This window comes from Eurosta solidaginis, chromosome 5 (genome assembly GCF_040869045.1).
Source record: "Eurosta solidaginis isolate ZX-2024a chromosome 5, ASM4086904v1, whole genome shotgun sequence".
NCBI classification, from domain to species: domain Eukaryota; kingdom Metazoa; phylum Arthropoda; class Insecta; order Diptera; family Tephritidae; genus Eurosta; species Eurosta solidaginis.
In genome coordinates, this window is record NC_090323.1 from 39,199,217 (window position 1) to 39,214,575 (window position 15,359).

General features: G+C 41.1%; 1 protein-coding gene and 1 long non-coding RNA gene across 14 annotated transcripts in view; one reads left to right on the forward strand and one right to left on the reverse strand.

Annotated features, from left to right (window-relative positions):
- Positions 1–15,359, forward strand: part of jim — a 214,309-nt gene that overhangs the window by 102,455 nt on the left and 96,495 nt on the right. The gene's annotated exons all lie outside the window — the stretch shown is intronic.
- The window catches only part of LOC137233814 (uncharacterized), a 34,819-nt gene continuing 33,036 nt past the window's right edge, over positions 13,577–15,359 (reverse strand). Inside the window, exons 3-4 of the long non-coding RNA XR_010947568.1 lie at positions 13,908–14,273; positions 13,577–13,823 (exon numbers count right to left, since the gene is read on the reverse strand). This is a non-coding gene — a long non-coding RNA (uncharacterized lncRNA). The remainder of the gene's footprint in view (positions 13,824–13,907; positions 14,274–15,359) is intronic.

Below are 15,359 nucleotides of genomic sequence, written 5' to 3' on the forward strand. Positions count from 1 at the left end.
TAGTTCACGTACCTATATGAACTCAATTTATCTTTTATTGAAAATGGGCGAAATCCGACTATGACCCACTTTTTCGATATCGAAGTTTTCGAAAAATTTTAAAAATGCCATACACTCTATACCAAATACGAAAAAAGGGATGAAACATGGTAATTGGGTTGGTTTTTTGATTCAAAATATAACTTTAGAAAAAACTTTGTAAAATGGGTGTGACACCTACCATATTAAGTAGAAGAAAATGAAAAAGTTTTGCAGAGCGAAATCAAAAGCAATGGATTCATGGCAGGAATATTTTTCGTGGTATTACATATATAAATAAATTAGCGGTACCCGACAGATGATATTCTGGGTAACCCTGATCCACATTTTTGTCGATATCTCGAAAACGCCTTCACATATACAACTAAATGCCACTCCTTTTAAAAGCCCTCATTAATACCTTTAATTTGATACCCATATCGTACAAACACATTCTAGAGTCAGGCGTCCACCTATAGAACTAAGGCCCACTCCCGTTTAAAATACTCATTAACACCTTCTATTTGATACCCATATCGTACAAACACATTCTATAGTCACCCCTGGTCCACTTTTATGGCGACATCTCGAAAAGGCGATATCCCGAAAAGGCGTACGTCTATAGAACTAAGGCCCACTGTCTTTTAAAATACTCATTAACACCTTTCATTTGATACCCATATCGTACAAACAAATTCTAGAGTCACCCCTGGTCCACCTTTATGGCGATATCTCGAAAAGAAGTCCACATATAGACTTAGACCCACTCCCTTTTAAAATTATCATTAACACATTTCATTTGATACCCATATCGTACAAACAAATTCTAGAGTCAGGCCTGGTCCACCTTTATGGCGATATCCCTAAATGGCGTCCACCTATAGAACTATGGCCCACTCCCTTTTAAAACACTCTTCAATACCTTTCATTTGATACCCATGTCATACAAACACTTTCCAGGGTTGCCCTAGGTTCATTTTCCTCCATTTTCCTCCATCATTTGTCTCCAAAGCTCTCAGCTGAGTATGTAGTGTTCGGTTACAGCCGAACTTAGCCTTCCTTACTTGTTTTTATTTTTTTTATTTTTTTTTTTTTTCAAGTTGATTTTTCCGCACGAGGGTTTCCACTCAAACCACCATCTATTACGTACAGGCAACCATATTCATTCTACTCATAAATAAGTATAGGTTTTTTGCGGCTTTTCTTATTTTTTCGCTTGCTGTCCGTCATCGTAAGCTGCTTAAATAAATAGTAGCATTTTTGCGCATTTTAACTGAATTATTCACGCATTCACCTAAAGACCCAACAACGGACATTCCTAATACAAATTCATACGAAATGTAGGGCCAAAGATTTTGCACTCTAGCCAATTCAGTGTAACGCCGAGAATACAAATATAAGGAAAACATAAGACTAGCATATGCAGAATATGCACGTGACTTGCTAACTTGTCTACACATGCTATCTAATATCTAATTATTGTTATGTAACTAACATAAACCACAATTTTAGGTTGATTACTATCAGTTTATTCAGAATATTGTTCACACGCGTGTAAGCGGTTTGAAATCAGAAACAAGAGTGAATCAGGAAGAACTTAAAAGCTAAGAGCTTACTCTAAAGTAGTAATTGAACTTATATACAGTTAGAGAGAATAACAGTGTTTTAGGGAATAGTAGTAGAGACATAATGTCACTTGTATATATATATATGTACTACAAAATATATGCAGATATGTCCTTCGCGTGCGTACGCCCTTTTGTGACTTTTCTAAACTTAGACGTTGCGTGAGAAATGCGTTTACACTTTTTGCCTTTTTTGGCGCCTACAACGTGACACGTGTTCATTTTTAAGCGCAAAACAAAAAGACTGTAAAGCTTAACACTTACATAGTTACATATGTATAACGATTGTAAGCCTACATGTGCGTGACAATAAGTCGCTTTACGCACGCACGGTTGCATTTGGCACCTATTACATATTGTGCATTCATAGTGTTTCACTCAAAACGCTCAACGTTGCTAAGTTAGGCCTGACCATTTTTTGTTACACACCAAATTTTTTTGTGCTCAAAATATGTAAAATATTTGCTAAGATCTATTTTTTCAGTAATTTATTCCACTTTGCATAAATTTCTTTGACTTCTGACCATTGTTGGAGGTCTTATGAGCCAGCGATGTACCTACCTATGTATATGATATTGCATTCTACTTCGTAAGGTTAATATACATTCATCATTTCTCCTTTCAATATGCACCTTTCGTCTGCTCTTTAGTCTGCTTAAAAATTACCTCTTTTTGCCCTTTTGCACACAAATGAGGCACGCAAATTTATGCCCCACCCCCTTTTCGATTGCACCTTTAGTATATTTCTAAGATTTACATAAACTCATATTTGTTGTTACTTTGCCCATTCATGTTGCACAGGGCGTTTAATAATTTGTGAAATTGCATTTTAAAATACATTTAGCGATAATTGCATTAGTCGCGTTTGACATGATTTCCTTGTACGCCAAAGATCTCTTAGTTTACTTACTTAGATGGTGTAACTTGTAAGTATTTAAATTAAGCATTTAGTTGTTTTTTTAGCTTTTTTATCATGCTTATATTAGCTTCACTTGTATGTTGCTATGTATGCAACTCATATACTTATTAACATAAAAAAAGGTTACACATACGCATCGGTACCCGCTCTTTCAGGCATTACGGATAGGTTTGCGTGTAAGCGGTTGGTTTTTAATACAATCACGATACTACGCGTCGGTAGAAGTGTGCAGCCGTAATCGACTGTATATCGTGTCCAATTATTAATATTATAATTTGGTTGCGGCAGCATCACACAGAGTCTTTCCTTAGGTTAGGTTATTACATCTGCTTCCCAGCAAGGCGCTGGAAAACACTTAGGTCAGCTGGTCCTTTGTGATACCATTGCACGAGCTAATACCCCTCCTCCTTTATATATGTGAATTGTTGAGCCAATTTCAACATCTAATGTAGCGTAGCATGCCTTCGATATCAGCGGAACCAAGCTCCGCTAAAACATCAATGAAGTGCTTCTGCAGACATTCCATGCGTGCTCTGGCTACAGCTTTGCATCTGCATGCGTGCTCTGATTATAGCCTTGCACTTTCTATATCCTCCTTGACCCTATAGCTTCGACAGAAGCCATTCGCTGGGATTATCATGCGTTCCGCTAGTATCCCGGTAAACGGACCTACGGAGAGACGATTGGATAAGGAACCTAGTTCGGTTTTCATTTATGCGTGGCTAAGTTTGTGGAAACAACTCGCAAGTGCTTAAATGTAGACACGAGGAAGGTTTTGCACGTGACAAGAGGAGGAGTGATACCTTCACTGAATTACCTCGGTCTGTTCAGTGGCTTTCCTAGTTAGCTTGTTCATCAGCAACACAGTTCCCAGGTGCACCACTGTTACCAGGCCCTATATCACCATTGTAGTGCACCGGGAGTCTAGTTCGTTTATCGACTGTCTGTATTTTATTGCAGCCTTTGAGTAAGTGCTCTTGCTTTGAAGAACTTTGATCACTGCTTGACTAGCAGTGTAAATTACAATGGATGTTAGATTCTTAGATAGTAGTAATCGGACAGCCTCCTTAATGGGTGTTAGTTCTGCCTGATAGACACTGAAATGGCTCGGTAGCCTTATGTGCTCACATCGTCATTCAGTTTAGAGCCATCCGTGAAGACTGCTGTGAATTCTGGATACGGATAGGAGATATTATTCCATTCGTGTCGTCGGGGATTCTGATAGAGAATTTGTTGTCTAGAAGAAGGGTCGGATGGCTTCAGAATGGTGGTATGGCCAAATCTGGTTTCGCTCCAAACCAGCACTGCATTCTTACCGCATTCCAACTTGCCTGCAGCTTAACATATAGATATTTCGGAAGGAGGTAGACTATTTCACTCTTGAAAGGATTCGCTATGAGCCCGTTTGCAAGGAGCCTGTCTGTACGAGGATTTATGCGGTCTGCATTGGCTAAGTTACAGTCTGAAGATGTTTTCTGGTTGTTATGGGAGCGATGTCAGGTTCTTTCTAGTTTCAATAACAGGGTGTTCGCCGTTCCTGGGGTTCCATAGTAAAAGGGACAGTACACCTCCTTGTGGAGTGCTCCTAAACATGATTGGATAGTTTTAGAAGTTGTTCCCCGAACTTTACAAGAGGCAGGTCCAATCCTATATGCAATATATATGCAACATATTTCTATAATTTGCTACTGGTGATAGCGTAGAATAATATCGGATTTGCTTTTAGAATGCGCATTCTGATCACCCTTTCCAGTGTATTGTGGAGAAAGATCGTAATGATAATAGCCGTGTTTTTTTTACACGCGTATACGTTTCCTTTGCGCGTGAAAAAAAACGCCTATCCTCGCTTAAATAATGCTTAGGATTAGTGGTTAAATAACTAACATAACAGCACAGGTTGTACCGAAAAGCGGAGACACAACCCTCTGATGGCCATAGGGTATATCATATAGCTGAATCAGTTGCGATGAATTGTGGACACTTATAGAATACATAGAATTAGTGTAGAGGGTGAAACAAAAACACATATTTCAGTTACATCTGAGTGTAATGCGTATTGAATTTTAGTAGGATAAATTTTATGCGCAGCTATTTCAGAGGTGTATTTAAAGTTTGTCGCTTAGCAGTCCATATAAAGTTTAAGCGTAAACGTATATAGAAGTAAAAAACAACACAGCTAATGTGCCTGAAGGCAAAGTGATTGTGTGAATACCATCCTCCTTTCTGTACACATTTTTGGAATATGGCACAACCTTGGACAGGCATTATAGATTTTCGATAGCTTGGGACATAGAGTTCCACTTTTATCTTTTAGTTCTGCGGGAAATATATCATCGCGTCTAGGAGATTTAAAGGGGTTAAAGGATTTCGTGGCCCTTTCGACCCTATGGGAGTGAATCTTTCCATATAGAATTTAAAAAATATTAGCCTAGATCATTGGAAATCATAAGTATGCAGATATACCTTAGTCCTGCAATTATTTTATTCAAATGCAAATATGAAATAAGAATAAAATTGAAAAATATTTACAAAAAATACGACCTGCTCGCGTAATCGAATTTTCTTTCTTTGCTTATCAGCAAATAAAGTACAAAAAACCAGCTGAAAATAACAAATACCAGAAAAGTAAGAAACAATAAAAAATAAAAATAAACAAATAAGGACGGTACTATATTTGGCTGTGCAGAAGACCTCATACCTTTCATGAGTGGAACTGAACAATAATCTGATGAAATATGAAAAAGTCATAAAATCTTTTCAATCAGCTGTATGGAATTTATATTATACATATTGTGACGAATATTATCAGTTTCGATACGTCACTATGCCGCGGAAAGAGAAAACAACCACAGATGCGTACGTGTACACAGAAATAAACAGCACATTTTACTCAGCCGTATACACACATACACATAGAAGGCAACAGTGAGAGCGCATAAGAGCTCAAACCTTATAACACATACATGCAAACAGTAGCTAAGAGCGTAGAAGTTATTTCTCAGTCATAAACACACATATACATAGAAGACAGAAACGAAAAATATATAAGCAGGTATGAGATACAGAAATGAGAAGTAAATAAGCAAGTGTTCGAGACGGCTGTTGGCGAAAGGTCTGCACCCTGGGAGAATAAGTGAACGAGGCGAACTGAGTGTATACAAGCAGCGCAGTCCAAGTGATGTTGCATCAATTTGATTTTAACACGCTGTAAGTGATGTACGCGTGTAATTTAATTGTGAAATATTACTACTATAGTAGTGTTGTAAATAAATAAAATTTTGCTGTACTGAATATTTGAGTAATTTATGCGACAGTTCAGCGATTCGAACTATAACAGGTGGTGCAGAGTAATCAACAATTTCCTAAAATTCGCTACAATATATTTGACCCATCTTGATGATTTTTACATACGACAATGTGTGTCATATACGTAAGCACCTAATGGAGTTTTAAACTTCTTGCTCTAAAAATGGGGAAGAAATTATGAATACCCTCTTATCTGAACAATCGGTTGTATGGGACATATTTTATATGAATGACCAAATCTAGAAAATTTTTGCAGACAACAATGCCTGTCATATATGTAAGCATCTTGTAAAATGTGAAGCTTCTAGCTCTTAAAATGCGGAAGAAATCGCGAAATCCTTCTTATCTGAACAATCGGTTGTATAGTATATATATTATATATAGGCCCGATCTTGGCAATTTTTTAGACAACAAGGCATGCCCTACATATCATCATCCAGTGAAGTTTCAAGCTTCTAGCTGTTGCAATGGCGTCTGGCGTGGTGGACCGATCCGGTTCGTTCCGACATATAATTAATCGGATACTAAAATATACGCGCTCAACAAATTTCATCAAGATATCTCAAAAATTAAAGGACGAGTGTGCATTCAAACAGAGAGGCGGACAGATAGACAGACGGACATGGCTAAATCAACTCAGCTCGTCATCCTAATACTTTCGTTATACTTATTGGTGAGTCTATCTCATATGCTTTAAAAATTTACTATTTTGGAGATGAAACATTTTCATGAATGGTATAAAAATATTGGACGCAATACAATTCCACACAAACACACACCAACAAACAAATATATTGCAAGTCAAATAAACGACGTGCAAAACGCCAACCAGTTTTGTTGTTGCATGATATGAGCACACACATGCAAATAAAACAATATTTACATATACTTATTATAATGTATACTTTTTTTTATAACACTTTGATGGCTGCTTTTGTTATTGACGTTTATTTACTGCCATTTGATAAGAAGTTGAAAGCATTTCGCATTGCAGGCGCATAGATAAGACACAAATAAACGTCGGCGCGCACGATTTTTTTGAGTGACTGACGCAGCGGCATATTGGCAGAGAAACTGGCTAAATGTACATATGTTATGACAAATGTACAATATAGTACTTATATTTAAATACTTTGCATATCGCTTACTTAGATCAAAACAGCGATCAACTCAACAAAGCCAATGTTCAAGATTTACAAAAAACTGACTGCCTCCCCCATATGGGCCAATGCAATTTTTTTATTTTCACAACAAAGGCGTTTCTAGCTGATAAGTAGAGATATTAGTAAATCGAGTATACAGTTTGATAAGTATTCAATTCGGAAGCCCGGCGGTAGTCAAAACTTCAAAATTTCAGATTTTTGAGTTAGCTGCCTATTGATCTAAGTGCGCGATATAGCTCTTATACAAAAATACATGTGGCATATGTTAAATTATTAAATTCATACATATGTACAAAAGGTGAGCAAAAATGACACGCACGATCGATTAGAATTAGAAGATTAGAAGGGTTATCAGTAAGGGGCTCGCTTCCAGGTTGCCGGTGCATGACGTCAACAACAAAATTTGTGTGGTATTTCGGGTGTAGAAATTAGGTTTTTGATAAACCAACTTTAAAGTTTTAGCACAATCAGCGTGATATCAAAAAAAAAAAACAAAAAAATATTTTTACCAGACCCCAATGTATCAGCGAGAATACATGGGTAGATCTCAAAATGGTTGCGTTTTCCGTTTTTTTGAGTTTCAGTTTTAATTTGATTATACAGCAGTGTTGTCTACAGTTCGACAAACGTATGCGACGTCGCTGCATCGAGATGGTGCACTTGGCATCCTCCAGCTCAACAACGGTCGGTTTGCCACACTGGATCCATAACTCTTAACGTGACATGTTGGCTTCCGATGATACCGCTACGCTGCCCGTGACCTGATAATTTGGACGCAGAATCTTAGCAGGGTCGTCAAGCCAACCAAAGGTAGTAACCCGCCACCTCATTTAAGGGGCGGCAGAAAAACAAGTACAGGGCTAGCACTATAAGGCAGGTTCATGCATCACTAATAAGGTTCATCCATCTTAATTTGGACGTCAGTGCATACTCCCAGCTAGGTATAATCCTCTCGTGGTTCCAATGCCTTGCAAGGCTAGCCGTAAACTAGAAAGTGGGTAGCTGTAGACGATATGTGTAGCGGTTATTATCTGCATTATAGCTAAGCACAATGGCCCTCGCGTCCCTTTTGGTGGCTTTTAGAAATGTTTTCTGTAGCAAAACTATCCACGGTTAGCACCAAATCATTGGCGTATGCAAACTTGCTCAAACCGGCTTTGTCCAATTTGAAGGCCACCCCTTCTTGAGTCTCCTAGCCTACGACAACCTTCAGAAGCAGGAATACTATCTTGCTAAGTGGGCACCCCTGGTGTTCTCCCGCCTTCATGTTTTTGGTTGAAGACTTACTAATTCAATTGTGTAATTTCTCAGTAAGCCATGTGCTTCGATCGCTTTAAGGTCGAAGGGTTTGCTATGGATGTCAACGCGTTGGAGAAATCGAGCCATGCGACCACCACTTCTTTTTTGTCTTTAACTTTGCGAAGTGCTTTCCGAATAACATAATTGTGTTGAAAGTACCCATACAATTTTTTAAAAATTTTTAAACTTCCTTACAATTAGTAAAGGTTGACATGTTGCTGACAAAAAATATATTTCAATCACGAGGACTTTAAATGATAACTAAACATCACATATAACAGATAATAATAATTAATAATTTATAATTTCCAACAAAACATTAATTGGCTGTAACTTGGTGGTTGTGTTATTTTCATGTTGGTGTATCACGGTATTGTTTGGTACCGCTTACGTGCTCCACATATATGTCCCGCGACCAGCGGATGGTATCGCTTATCATGAGCCTCCTCATCAGGCTTGCATAATAGCGCGTGATGTTCAGAAGTTTATGACTCGTTCGTTTGCCGGGTCCCATCCGCCCAGTGCTCCAACTATAAAGGCCTCCACTCTGACTTCGTAGCCAAGTGTCGATAGCTGGTCAGCAAGCGGCTGGTATTTCTGTAGCTTTTGCTGCCAAACATCCTTAAAAGCCTCGCCTCTATTTTCGAACGGAATAGCCACGTCGATCAGAGTGATTCGTCGGCTTACTTCGTCCCGTATGACGATGTCTGGTCTTAGGGTGCCAGCAGTACCATGGGAGCTTTCTACTATTCTATTTACTCTCACGTTCCCGGGGCACCTCAGGGCTTCTACGAGTCTGTCTTGGACGTTGGTATGGCGCCGCTGTCGTGCCACAGAGTGGGGGTGCAGTGGTTAAGCACATGTGGTAATGTCTCCAGGTCTCTTCCGCACTTGCGGCAGCGCTTGTCTGCGTCTACAAGCCACCTCCTTGCAGCGTTCAATGGGAGCACATTGAGACATGTCCGGTATATAAAAAGCCAGTCGCAAAAGCGGGTGAATTTTCCCGAGCGGAGAAAGTGGTTAGCTGGTGGTGTCCTGCACGTCACTTCGAACACCTTACCTTGGTTTGTTTATTAGCATGGCTTCGTAGTGTTGTGTTACACACCGTTGCAGTGTCGAAATGATGCGATGGGCGTCCCCCGGTTCGACAACTGTGAAGTTCGGATCAGTTGGTGTACCACACTGGATCCAAAACTCGGACTCCGGTGAGGACCATGTACAGCGTAGCTTTACCTTGCTGCTAATTCTGGCCGTTGCCGTCCGCACCTTCGTCCAATAGTTCGCGATACTACTTGAACGTGGGACGTTGGATTCGCTGGACAGGTAACTCGCCATGTCTATATGACATGCTGGTTTTCATTGCCTTTCCGCCGTAGCCTGTCTCAGCGATGAAACCGCTATATCACTCACGACGTGGTCTTTTGAGCTTAACATCTTAAATGCATGGGCCACCGTGAGGAGATCCGTCAGGTCTGCCAGGGGTAGCAGCCCGGCACTACCTTTGTGGGGCGGCATGAAGACGAGTTCTGGACTAGCCCGTTGGGGCAGGTTCATCCAACGTTTGGCTGTTCTCTTATTACCTTATCTGCCTCGCTCAAATACTCTTTGTCTACGTCTGGCCCTTGCAAAATAATCTCTAGGCGTGGCAATAGAAACGTTGCCGTAGCATCTATCTTCTGCCATGGGGCCAGCCCTGAGCGGTCCAGTACCCGCACGTCGCTCAGCAGACCAGCTATGATGCTCACCGGTGTCTGTCTAATCTGGAAGCCAGTGGGTATTCCGAGGTGGTCGTAATACTCCCCTGGCCACAATGCTCGAATAGGCTGGCCCTGGACTAGGAAGTTCGTAACCATTACGTCATTGCCCCTCCCTGGTATGTGGAGCGTTGCGCATTTGGCAGCATTATATTTAAGCCCAATAGCCCTTACCCCCTTTTCAGCGGCCTCAAGCAGTTTTCGCAAATTGGCTGGGGTAACCGCTATTAGCACCACGTCGTCGGCATATGCCAGGTTGTTAATGAGGGCGTTGCCCAGTTGGTATCCGATCACTTCTTGGGCCACCGTGCGAGCGACGACCTCCAGAATGAGATCAAACACTATAGGACTCAAGGGGCATCCCTAGCGAACTCCCGCCTGCATGTTAATGGGCGGGGACGTGCCCTCTGATACCTTGAGTCGTGTTGTCATGCCTTTGTAATTCTGATTGATTGTATTAGTTATTTTTCTCGGTAGGCCATGTGCTTCGAGAGACTTACAAATTATAGAGTGCGGAACGGATGTGAACGCGTTGGAAAAATCTAGCCACGCGACTACCGCTTCCTTTTTATTTTTCTTAGCGTCACGCAGTACTTCCTGTAGAACGTAATTGTGCTCAAAACACACTTCAAATTCTAAAAACCCTTTTTGGGAGGGGCTTTTACGGCTATTGGTCATGGCCCACTTTTTTAGCCGGTCAGCTAGTGTCGCGGCAAAAAGTTTCGCCACCGTGTTCCTAGGGATATCGGTCTCCAGTTTGCCACCTCACTCGAGTCGCCCTTTTTGTACAATAGAATGGTGTGGCTTTCTTTCCATTTTACTGGAACCGACTCCGTTCTCAGCACTGCGTTGAACCACGCTGTCAGCACTTGAGCCTTTGGGTCGGCCTTCCGCAAGTCGGGGTAGGTCAGGCCATCCGGATCGGGAGATAAATTTTCCCGACCTTTTAGCCTGTCCATAACCTCTTCTCTGGTGAATGAACGAGTCAATACCAGTCTTCCTCGACGTCTCTGGGCGCAGCTAGGGTACGAAAGTGGTGCTCGAGGGTTGCTAAGGGTATCGGGCAAGTTCTATTGGAACCTGCCAGAATTTCTTGCACCGCTTTCTTCCTGTTGTTCCTATATAGACGCTGTAGTCTGGCGGCCTCCCGTATACGATCTGAAGCCCTCATCTGCGTGGGGCGGTTTCTTCCACCACGACCTGGGTGAGTTCCTCTCACATACTGTCGGTCTGTATGGACGGATAACCTTGATAGGTATCTCGTATCTTCGACTGAGGCTTCTTCTAATTGCTCTTGGTCGTTTGATAAGTTCAAAGCCTCGATTATTCGTTGTTTATCTGCGTTTGTACCGAGGTGGGCAGTTAACGGCTCTACTGGTGATGTGCGTTGGTTTCCACCATGGGTATGGGGTGTAGCGTGGCCCTTAACGGTGGGCTTGTATGGGGGGTTACTCTTTGCGAATTATCCTCCTTTGACAACGCAGGGGACTGCGCCACTGGCGGTGATTGCATGGAAATTAATATGTTGCTATTGGCTATTGTATTTTCTGCTATTTCCGATGGCGTAGGTGTTTGGATAATAATTGCCGGTGGAGAGGGTGTCGCTGGTGGTAATTGATCGGCATTTACCAGTGTGTTATCAGAAATTATGTTTTCCATTCTTTGTGTAGCGGCAGTTGAGGTTGACGACGGGTTCGATGAAACCGAAGCATCCACTGCATACACTTCGTTTCTCATGAGAGGCTGCATAAGCGGTATAGTCGCTCTTTATTCTATTGTTGATCGTGTACCTCTTCTTCTAGTCCGAGTATCAACAGTCGGCACTGGTCGCTTGGACGTTGCTCCAATTTGTTGGCGATGGTACAAAACGCTCTGGTACGCAGGTAGAGCAGTGTTACCGTACCACTTTTCTCTGATATTTCGCTGTGGGAGGAGCCTCAAAAGAGCATCTCCAGCAGCGGAATCGTGGTGGCATGTCTGGATGGTGCTCTTTGAGATGGCGCAGGAGATTCTCCTCCTTTCGCGCTCCCGCATAGTGATCAATCCGTTTATCGGAGCACAGCGGGCACAAGAGAGCGCGCTCATCTACTGGCAATAGGATGACAATGATGTTGCCCTCAGCCATTTCTTCGGCATCCGGCTTCTCAGCCATCCTATCATAGGGGGATGGGAGTTGCAATTGGACAAACAATTACAAGTCAATCAGTGTCTCCGCCCCAAGCTGCCTTGGCGAGACGTTTTCGCTCCCCCTCTTCGTAGTCGGCTCTGAGCCTTCACCCGGGGAACCCGGTCATACACAAACAACTGCGCACCCTCCAACCAACAGGCTAATCCTGATGGCCCGATATCGCCTGATACAGTCAGATGGTTCTAAGCCGCAAGACCAACAAGCGCAGTCACACACAGGACGGACAACAAACACAGCACACTTGACAGCCACCAGGCTAATCCTGATGACCAGTTTCGCTGCCCCAGGGTGATCCAACTCTAGAGTTGTCGAACCAGCAGCTGCATTCACACGTCACAATACAAAAATAAAAAAAGGGGAAAAAATGTGAAAAAAAGAACAACCCTACTCAAACTCGCTTTTAAATGACTCAAACCGTATGACACTTGTATTGATTATAGGGCTAGATACCGCGGTGATGAACAAAGGAGTGTCTGATAAAAAAGTTTATTGATTAACTACACTTTTGATTTAAGCCATAGGCCGAGAAGTGATCCTTCTGGGCCGCGCTTATAAAGCTATTTTCCATCACCCCTAGAGATCTTCATCACGATCACGTCTTTCATGCGCACTTTGTTATATAACAAAACGGTTTGACTCGCTTACCAAGCCGCTGGAGCCGTCTCCGTTTCCAACACTGCGTTGAGTAATTAAGCCTTTGAATCGACTTTCCGCATATCAACGTGTGTCAGGCCATCTGCACCAAAGGATGAGTTTGCGCGCCCTTTTAGTCTGTTCATAACCTCTTCTCTGACATTGAAGTACGACTCTCAAATGTAAAGAACGCTCCTGTGCCATGACCACCCCTCACAACATACCACCCCTCAGCACCATACCTCTTTATCTTCAGCTTTTTTGTCTCATACTAATCTACAATGAGATTCCTTGAAAACGTATCTATATAAGTAAGAACAACATCTACATACTATCAACATTAATCATTTCAAGGCCAACCAATGCTCGTACAATGCTACTTCTGCCTTACCTTCAAGTCCAACTCGTTCGTTGACTCATTAACTTGCCACATTTCATGGCAATATTTTACATTGTTGCCAAAGTAGTTAGCTATAGACAGCTTACATAAATTTTATTTTTCTTTTCATTTTTATTTTGTATATCTGTATAGCGGCTTTTGTTTGGTAGATGCTGATTTTACAAAACTTTTAGCTTATTTCATTAAAAAAAAAGTTGTTGTTTTGTTAAAAAAAAAATACTTTTTGCTGTTGACAGCTAACTTAAGCAGTAGCAGCGTTAGGAGCGTGAAAGTGAAAATTGCCGGTAAAAAACAACAACTTCTCAACATGGTAGTAAAAATTACAACAACACCAAAGCAATTGCGGCTACTAAGTCACTAGCACATATTACGGGCATAACCGTCATAGCTAAATATTCTACGAAACATAATTGTTTTTATTTCATTTTGTCTAGCTTACGTGCTACTACGTATAATGCTTCTTCTTCCACTTCCACTGCTGCTACCTAAGCATCAATTCGTTGCTCCTTGTTTGCTTGCTGCCAACCGACAAAACTTACAACCATAAATACATATGTACACGGCAATAACTACCTAAACCAACCATAACCTAGCATACTTACTTGTCTTGTTGCTTCATCTAGTCCTTGTCTACCACATTAACCCCACACGCCAAGCACAAGCATTTCGGCAAAACTTTCAAATGCCTTCAAAGGTAACAGCATCAGCAGCATCCATCCACACACAGTCGCCCAATAATCTTAGCATCTGTGCTACGCGCCATGCAAAACTAGTTTAGCTACGGTTTATTATTACCATTTTGTGACTTGTTGTAATTGTTTTTTACAATTTTCTTTACTTTTGTTGTTGTTGTTTTATTTTTGAAAATTTCGTTTTGGTTTTCGTTACGGTTTGCGCTTGGTTAGTTGTTAGCGAAGGCAACAAAAGTTTTTCGTTGTTTTGTTGTTGTTTATTTGGTTGATTGCTGCCTGGCAGACGACGAAGAGACATAAAAGGATTAAGAAGGATAGTGAATTTTGACGCATATAGACGAAATAAACTTGATGTTGCCGGCGTTTGTTGATGACGTTGTCGGTTGCCGGTGGCAAATTATACTAAAATAGCACAACAACAGCAAACAAATAACAATATAGAGGTAACAAAAACTTTTTCAGCCCCAGACAAATATCAAAAAGGGACTAACAAATGTAAAGTAAATAAACTAACGTACGTGCATACGCACACATACACATAAACCAGCGTCTGTGCGCACACTTTTCTTTGTTTGTTTGTGTGTGTGTGTGTTCGCGTTGGTTTCGCTTAAACGCTGTAAAGCTGTTGTTTCGTATTTGCCAATTTTTTCAATTTTCTAAACGTCATCATACACACATACATACATAAATATCAATTTCATAGATATAGCTAGGAATTTCTCTGCATTTACTCTACATGCTCATAGATACATATAAACACACACATACATATGCAACTTTAGTTTCGCGCCTGTTATCATGTTGTTCTTATGAATTTCCCATTGCGTTGTTTCACTTTTATGTTACCAATGCGTTGTAATATTTTGTGTTTTATTGTAAGTTTGTTGTTTTTATAAGTTTCATTTTCATTTGACACTTTTTGAGGCCTCTTGAGTTATGTTGTCTTTTTTTTGTCTCATTTGCATGTGTCGCAATTTGGGTTAAGTTGTCAGCACTGCGATATGATTTGATATGCATTTTGAAGTAGAGTTTTAGCTTTCATTTTTGATGAAATGTTAAGTTTGGTTCCAGCAACATGATTCTTGTTGGTAAAAGGCGACAACTAAAAAAAATCTTTTCCGAGGTAGTCCGATCAGTATCAGAAGGTGCTCATATCGTATCGTACCCAACCCATATCCGGCAAGGGACTGCCCATAGCCGTAACACTCCCCTGATCCTTCAGGGAGTAAGTACTTTCGCGTTTATAACAAAAACACCCACAGTAATTGCGTCGCCCGATATTTCAGTGCAAGAACCGTTGAATGGGGATTACCGGAGGCTAATAACCGGGGAAATTTTGTCTTTGATATGGAAGCTGAGTTC